Genomic DNA, 8565 nt, shown 5'->3' on the forward strand with positions numbered 1-8565 from the left:
GCTATAGGATTGGTCTCCGGATTGGAATGTGAAGGATTTGGATATCACATCTCATGCTAAAGGAAGGGTCTCAGGTTTGGAATGGGAAGGAGTTGGATATGACATCTCTTGTTATAGGGAGGGTCTCAGGATTTGAATGGCAAGGAGTTGGATATCACATCTCATGCCATAGGAAGCTTCTCAGGTTTGGTATAAGCATTGAGATATCGGGTCTCAGGATTGGAATGGGAAGGACTTAGATATCACATCTCATGCTATAGGGAGGGTCTCAGTTTTGATATTAGAAGCATTGAGATATCACATCTCATGCTATCGGAAGGGTCTCAGGATTGGAATGGGAGGAGCTGGATATCACATCTCATGCTAAAGGAAGGGTCTCAGGTTTGGAAGGGGAAGGATTTGGATATCACATCTCATGTTATAGGATGGGTCTCAGGTTTGGTATTAGAAGCATTGTGATATCACATCTCATGCTATAGGAAGTGTCTCAGGATTGGAATGGGAAGGAGTTGGATATCACATCTCATGCTATAGGAAGGGTTTCAGGTTTGGTAGAAGCATTGAGATATCACATCTCATGCTATAGGAAGAGTCTCAGGTTTGGGAAGGGAAGGATTTGGATTTCACATCTCATGTTATAGGATGGTTCTCATGTTTGGTTTTTGAAGCATTGAGATATCACATCTCATGCTATCGGAAGGGTCTCAGGTTTGGTATTAGAAGCATTGAGATATCACATCTCATGCTATAGGATTGGTCTCCGGATTGGAATGTGAAGGATTTGGATATCACATCTCATGCTAAAGGAAGGGTCTCAGGTTTGGAATGGGAAGGAGTTGGATATGACATCTCTTGTTATAGGGAGGGTCTCAGGATTTGAATGGCAAGGAGTTGGATATCACATCTCATGCCATAGGAAGGGTCTCAGGTTTGGTATAAGCATTGAGATATCACATCTCTGCTATCGGAAGGGTCTCAGGATTGGATTGGGAAGGAGTTGGATATCACATCTCATGTTATAGGAAGGGTCTCCGGATTGGAATGTGAAGGATTTGGATATCACATCTCATGCTAAAGGAAGGGTCTCAGGTTTCGAATGGGAAGGAGTTGGATATGACATCTCTTGTTATAGGTAGGGTCTCAGGATTTGAATGGCAAGGAGTTGGATATCACATCTCATGCCATAGGAAGGGTCTCAGGTTTGGTATAAGCATTGAGATATCACATCTCTGCTATCGGAAGGGTCTCAGGATTGGATTGGGAAGGAGTTGGATATCCCTTCTCATGCTATAGGAAGGGTCTCAGGTTGGAATGGGAAGGAGTTGGATATCACATCTCATGCTAAAGGAAGGGTCTCAGGTTTGGTAGAAGCATTGAGATATCACATCTCATGCTATAGGAAGGGTCTCAGGATTGAAATGGGAAGGACTTAGATATCACATATCATGCTATAGGGAGGGTTTCAGTTTTGATATTAGAAGCATTGAGATATCACATCTCATTCTATCGGAAGTGTCTCAGGATTGGAATGGGAAGGAGCTGGATATTACATCTCATGCTAAAGGAAGGGTCTCAGGTTTGGAACGGGAAGGAGTTGGATATCCGATCTCATGTTATAGGAAGGGTCTCAGGTTTGGTATAAGCATTGAGATATCACATCTCTGCTATCGGAAGTGTCTCAGGATTGGAATGGGAAGGAATTGGATATCCCATCTCATGTTATAGGACGGGTCTCAGGATTGTTATTAGAATCATTGAGATATCATATTGCATGCTGTAGGAAGGGTCTAAGGATTGGAATGGGAAAGACTTGGATATCACATCTCATGCTATAGGAAGGGTCTCAGGTTTGGTATAAGCATTGAGATATCAAATCTCATGCTATAGGAAGGGTCTCAGGATTGGAATGGAAGGAGTTGGATATCACATCTCATGTTATAGGAAGGATCTCAGGTTTGGTATTAGAAGCATTGAGACATCAAATCTCATGCTATAGGAAGGGTCTCAGGATTGGAATGGGAAGGAGTTGGATATCACATCTCATGCTATAGGAAGGGTCTCAGGTTTGGTATAAGCATTGAGATATCACATCTCATGCTATAGGAAGGGTCTCAGGATTGGAATGGGAAGGAGTTGTATATGACATCTCATGCCGTAGGAAGGGTCTCAGGTTTGGTATAAGCATTGAGATATCACATCTCTGCTATCAGAAGAGTCTCAGGATTGGAATGGGTAGGAGTTGGATATTCCATCTCATGTTATAGGAAGAGTCTCAGGTTTGGTATTAGAAGCATTGAGATATCACATCTCATGCTATAGGAAGTGTCTCAGGATTGGAATGGGAAGGACTTGGATATCACATCTCATGCTATAGGGAGGGTCTCAAGTTTGATATTAGAAGCATTGAGATATCACATCTCATGCTATAGGAAGAGTCTCAGGTTTGGGAAGGGAAGGATTTGGATTTCACATCTCATGTTATAGGATGGTTCTCATGTTTGGTTTTTGAAGCATTGAGATATCACATCTCATGCTATCGGAAGGGTCTCAGGTTTGGTATTAGAAGCATTGAGATATCACATCTCATGCTATAGGATTGGTCTCCGGATTGGAATGTGAAGGATTTGGATATCACATCTCATGCTAAAGGAAGGGTATCAGGTTTGGAATGGGAAGGAGTTGGATATGACATCTCTTGTTATAGGGAGGGTCTCAGGATTTGAATGGCAAGGAGTTGGATTTCACATCTCATGCCATAGGAAGGGTCTCAGGTTTGGTATAAGCATTGAGATACCACATCTCTGCTATCGGAAGGGTCTCAGGATTGGAATGGGAAGGACTTAGATATCACATCTCATTCTATAGGGAGGGTCTCAGTTTTGATATTAGAAGCATTGAGATATCACATCTCATGCTATCGGAAGGGTCTCAGGATTGGAATGGGAGGAGCTGGATATCACATCTCATGCTAAAGGAACGGTCTCAGGTTTGGAAGGGGAAGGATTTGGATATCACATCTCATGTTATAGGATGGGTTTCAGGTTTGGTATTAGAAGCATTGTGATATCACATCTCATGCTATAGGAAGTGTCTCAGGATTGGAATGGGAAGGAGTTGGATATCACATCTCATGCTATAGGAAGGGTTTCAGGTTTGGTAGAAGCATTGAGATATCACATCTCATGCTATAGGAAGAGTCTCAGGTTTGGGAAGGGAAGGATTTGGATTTCACATCTCATGTTATAGGATGGTTCTCATGTTTGGTTTTTGAAGCATTGAGATATCACATCTCATGCTATCGGAAGGGTCTCAGGTTTGGTATTAGAAGCATTGAGATATCACATCTCATGCTATAGGATTGGTCTCTGGATTGGAATGTGAAGGATTTGGATATCACATCTCATGCTAAAGGAAGGGTCTCAGGTTTGGAATGGGAAGGAGTTGGATATGACATCTCTTGTTATAGGGAGGGTCTCAGGATTTGAATGGCAAGGAGTTGGATATCACATCTCATGCCATAGGAAGGGTCTCAGGTTTGGTATAAGCATTGAGATATCACATCTCTGCTATCGGAAGGGTCTCAGGATTGGATTGGGAAGGAGTTGGATATCACATCTCATGTTATAGGAAGGGTCTCCGGATTGGAATGTGAAGGATTTGGATATCACATCTCATGCTAAAGGAAGGGTCTCAGGTTTGGAATGGGAAGGAGTTGGATATGACATCTCTTGTTATAGGGAGGGTCTCAGGATTTGAATGGCAAGGAGTTGGATATCACATCTCATGCCATAGGAAGGGTCTCAGGTTTGGTATAAGCATTGAGATATCACATCTCTGCTATCGGAAGGGTCTCAGGATTGGATTGGGAAGGAGTTGGATATCCCTTCTCATGCTATAGGAAGGGTCTCAGGTTGGAATGGGAAGGAGTTGGATATCACATCTCATGCTAAATGAAGGGTCTCAGGTTTGGTAGAAGCATTGAGATATCACATCTCATGCTATAGGAAGGGTCTCAGGATTGGAATGGGAAGGACTTAGATATCACATATCATGCTATAGGGAGGGTTTCAGTTTTGATATTAGAAGCATTGAGATATCACATCTCATGCTATCGGAAGTGTCTCAGGATTGGAATGGGAAGGAGCTGGATATTACATCTCATGCTAAAGGAAGGGTCTCAGGTTTGGAACGGGAAGGAGTTGGATATCCGATCTCATGTTATAGGAAGGGTCTCAGGTTTGGTATAAGCATTGAGATATCACATCTCTGCTATCGGAAGTGTCTCAGGATTGGAATGGGAAGGAATTGGATATCCCATCTCATGTTATAGGACGGGTCTCAGGATTGTTATTAGAATCATTGAGATATCATATTGCATGCTGTAGGAAGGGTCTAAGGATTGGAATGGGAAAGACTTGGATATCACATCTCATGCTATAGGAAGAGTCTCAGGCTTGGTATAAGCATTGAGATATCAAATCTCATGCTATAGGAAGGGTCTCAGGATTGGAATGGAAGGAGTTGGATATCACATCTCATGTTATAGGAAGGATCTCAGGTTTGGTATTAGAAGCATTGAGACATCACATCTCATGCTATAGGAAGGGTCTCAGGATTGGAATGGGAAGGAGTTGGATATCACATCTCATGCTATAGGAAGGGTCTCAGGTTTGGTATAAGCATTGAGATATCACATCTCATGCTATAGGAAGGGTCTCAGGATTGGAATGGGAAGGAGTTGTATATGACATCTCATGCCGTAGGAAGGGTCTCAGGTTTGGTATAAGCATTGAGATATCACATCTCTGCTATCAGAAGAGTCTCAGGATTGGAATGGGAAGGAGTTGGATATCCCATCTCATGTTATAGGAAGAGTCTCAGGTTTGGTATTAGAAGCATTGAGATATCACATCTCATGCTATAGGAAGTGTCTCAGGATTGGAATGGGAAGGACTTGGATATCACATCTCATGCTATAGGGAGGGTCTCAAGTTTGATATTAGAAGCATTGAGATATCACATCTCATGCTATAGGAAGAGTCTCAGGTTTGGGAAGGGAAGGATTTGGATTTCACATCTCTTGTTATAGGATGGTTCTCATGTTTGGTTTTTGAAGCATTGAGATATTACATCTCATGCTATCGGAAGGGTCTCAGGTTTGGTATTAGAAGCATTGAGATATCACATCTCATGCTATAGGATTGGTCTCCGGATTGGAATGTGAAGGATTTGGATATCACATCTCATGCTAAAGGAAGGGTCTCAGGTTTGGAATGGGAAGGAGTTGGATATGACATCTCTTGTTATAGGGAGGGTCTCAGGATTTGAATGGCAAGGAGTTGGATATCACATCTCATGCCATAGGAAGGGTCTCAGGTTTGGTATAAGCATTGAGATATCACATCTCTGCTATCGGAAGGGTCTCAGGATTGGAATGGGAAGGACTTAGATATCACATCTCATGCTATAGGGAGGGTCTCAGTTTTGATATTAGAAGCATTGAGATATCACATCTCATGCTATCGGAAGGGTCTCAGGATTGGAATGGGAGGAGCTGGATATCACATCTCATGCTAAAGGAAGGGTCTCAGGTTTGGAAGGGGAAGGATTTGGATATCACATCTCATGTTATAGAATGGGTCTCAGGTTTGGTATTAGAAGCATTGTGATATCACATCTCATGCTATAGGAAGTGTCTCAGGATTGGAATGGGAAGGAGTTGTATATCACATCTCATGCTATAGGAAGGGTTTCAGGTTTGGTAGAAGCATTGAGATATCACATCTCATGCTATAGGAAGAGTCTCAGGTTTGGGAAGGGAAGGATTTGGATTTCACATCTCATGTTATAGGATGGTTCTCATGTTTGGTTTTTGAAGCATTGAGATATCACATCTCATGCTATCGGAAGGGTCTCAGGTTTGGTATTAGAAGCATTGAGATATCACATCTCATGCTATAGGATTGGTCTCTGGATTGGAATGTGAAGGATTTGGATATCACATCTCATGCTAAAGGAAGGGTCTCAGGTTTGGAATGGGAAGGAGTTGGATATGACCTCTCTTGTTATAGGGAGGGTCTCAGGATTTGAATGGCAAGGAGTTGGATATCACATCTCATGCCATAGGAAGGGTCTCAGGTTTGGTATTAGAAGCCTTGAGATATCACATCTCATGGTATAATAAGGGTCTCAGGATTGGAATGGGAAGGAGTTGGATATCACATCTCAAGCTATTTCAGGAGTGGAATGGGAAGGAGTTTGATATCACATCTCAAGCTATAGGAAGTGTCTCAGGTTTGGGAAGGGAAGGATTGGGATTTCACATCTCATGTTATAGGATGGTTCTCATGTTTGGTTTTAGAAGCATTGAGATATCACATCTCATGCTATCGGAGGGGTCTCAGGTTTGGAATGGGAAGGAGTTGGATATCACATCTCATGTTATAGGAAGCATCTCAGGTTTGGTATTAGAAGCATTGAGATATCACATCTCATGCTATAGGAAGGGTCTCAGGATTGGAATGTGAAGGATTTGGATATCAAATCTCATGCTAAAGGAAGGGTCTCAGGTTTGGTATAAGCATTGAGATATCACATCTCTGCTATCGGAAGGGTCTCAGGATTGGATTGGGAAGGAGTTGGACATCCCTTCTCATGCTATAGGAAGGGTCTCATGTTGGAATTGGAAGGAGTTGGATATCATATCTCATGTTATAGGAAGGGTCTCAAGATTGAAATGGGAAGTATTTGGATATCACATCTCTTGCTATATGAAGGGTCTCAGGTTTTTTATTAGAAACATTGAGATATCACATCTCATGCTATCGGAAGGGTTTCAGGATTGGAATGGGAAGGATTTGGATATCATATCTCATGTTATAGGACGGGTCCCAGGTTTGGTATTAGAAGCATTGAGATATCACATCTTATGGTATAGGAAGGGTCTCAGGTTTGGAATGGGAAGGAGTTGGATATCACATCTCATCCAATAGGAAGGGTCTCAGGTTTGGAATGGGAAGGAATTGGATATCACATCTCATGTTATAGGAAGAATCTCAGGATTGGAATGGGAAGGAGTTGGATATCCCTTCTCATGCTATAGGAAGGGTCTCAGGTTGGAATGGGAAGGATTTGGATATCACATCTCTTGCTATAGGAAGGGTCTCAGGTTTTTTATTAGAAACATTGAGATATCACATCTCATGCTATAGGAAGGGTTTAAGGATTGGAATGGGAAGGAGTTGGATATCCCTTCTCATGCTATAGGAAGGGTCTCAGGTTGGAATGGGAAGGATTTGGATATCACATCTCTTGCTATAGGAAGGGTCTCAGGTTTTTTATTAGAAACATTGAGATATCACATCTCATGCTATAGGAAGGGTTTAAGGATTGGAATGGGAAGGATTTGGATATCACATCTCATGCTAAAGGAAGGGTCTCAGGTTTGGAAGGGGAAGGATTTGGATATCACATCTCATGTTATTTGACCGGTCTCAGGTTTGGTATTAGAAGCATTGAGATATCAAGTCTCATGGTATAGGACGGGAGTTTGATATCACATCATGCCATGGTATGGGTCTCAGGTTTTGTAGAAGCATTGGGATATCACATCTCATGCTATCAGAAGGGTATCAGGATTGGATTTGGAAGGAGTTGTTGGATATCCCATCTCATGCTATAGGAAAGGTCTCAGGTTGGAATGGGAAAGAGTTGGATATCACATCTCATGTTATAGGAAGGGTCTCAAGATTGGAATGGGAAGGACTTGGATATCACATCTCATGCTGTAGGAAGGCTCTCAGGTTTGGAAAGGGAAGGAGTTGGATATCACATTTCATGTTAGAGGTAGGATCTCAGGTTTGGTATTAGAGGCATTGAGATATCACATCTCATGCTATCAGAAGGGTATCAGGATTGGAATGGGAAGGAGTTGGATATCACATCTCATGCTAAAGGGAGGGTCTCAGGTTTGGATGGGGAAGGATTTGGATATCACATCTCATGTTATAGGAAGGATCTCAGGTTTGGTATTAGAAGCATTGAGATATCACATCTCATGCTATCGGAAGGATCTCAGGTTTGGTATTAGAAGCATTGAGATATCACATCTCATGCTATAGGAAGGGTCTCAGGATTGGAATGGGAAGGACTTGGATAGCACATCTCATGCGAAAGGAAGGGTCTCAGTTTTGGTAGAAGCATTGCGATATCACATCTCATGCTATAGGAAGGGTCTCAGGATTGGAATCGGAAGGAGTTGGATATCACATCTCATGCTATAGGAAGGGTCTCAGGTTTGGTATAAGCATTGAGATATCACATCTCTGCTATCGGAAGGGTCTCAGGATTGGATTGGGAAGGAGTTGGATATCACATCTCATGTTATAGGAAGGGTCTCCGGATTGGAATGTGAAGGATTTGGATATCACATCTCATGCTAAAGGAAGGGTCTCAGGTTTGGAATGGGAAGGAGTTGGATATGACATCTCTTGTTATAGGGAGGGTCTCAGGATTTGAATGGCAAGGTGTTGGATATCACATCTCATGCCATATGAAGGGTCTCAG

This window comes from Ambystoma mexicanum, unplaced genomic scaffold, assembly GCF_040938575.1.
Source record: "Ambystoma mexicanum isolate Mex_15411 unplaced genomic scaffold, UKY_AmexF1_1 Mex_scaf3, whole genome shotgun sequence".
NCBI classification, from domain to species: domain Eukaryota; kingdom Metazoa; phylum Chordata; class Amphibia; order Caudata; family Ambystomatidae; genus Ambystoma; species Ambystoma mexicanum.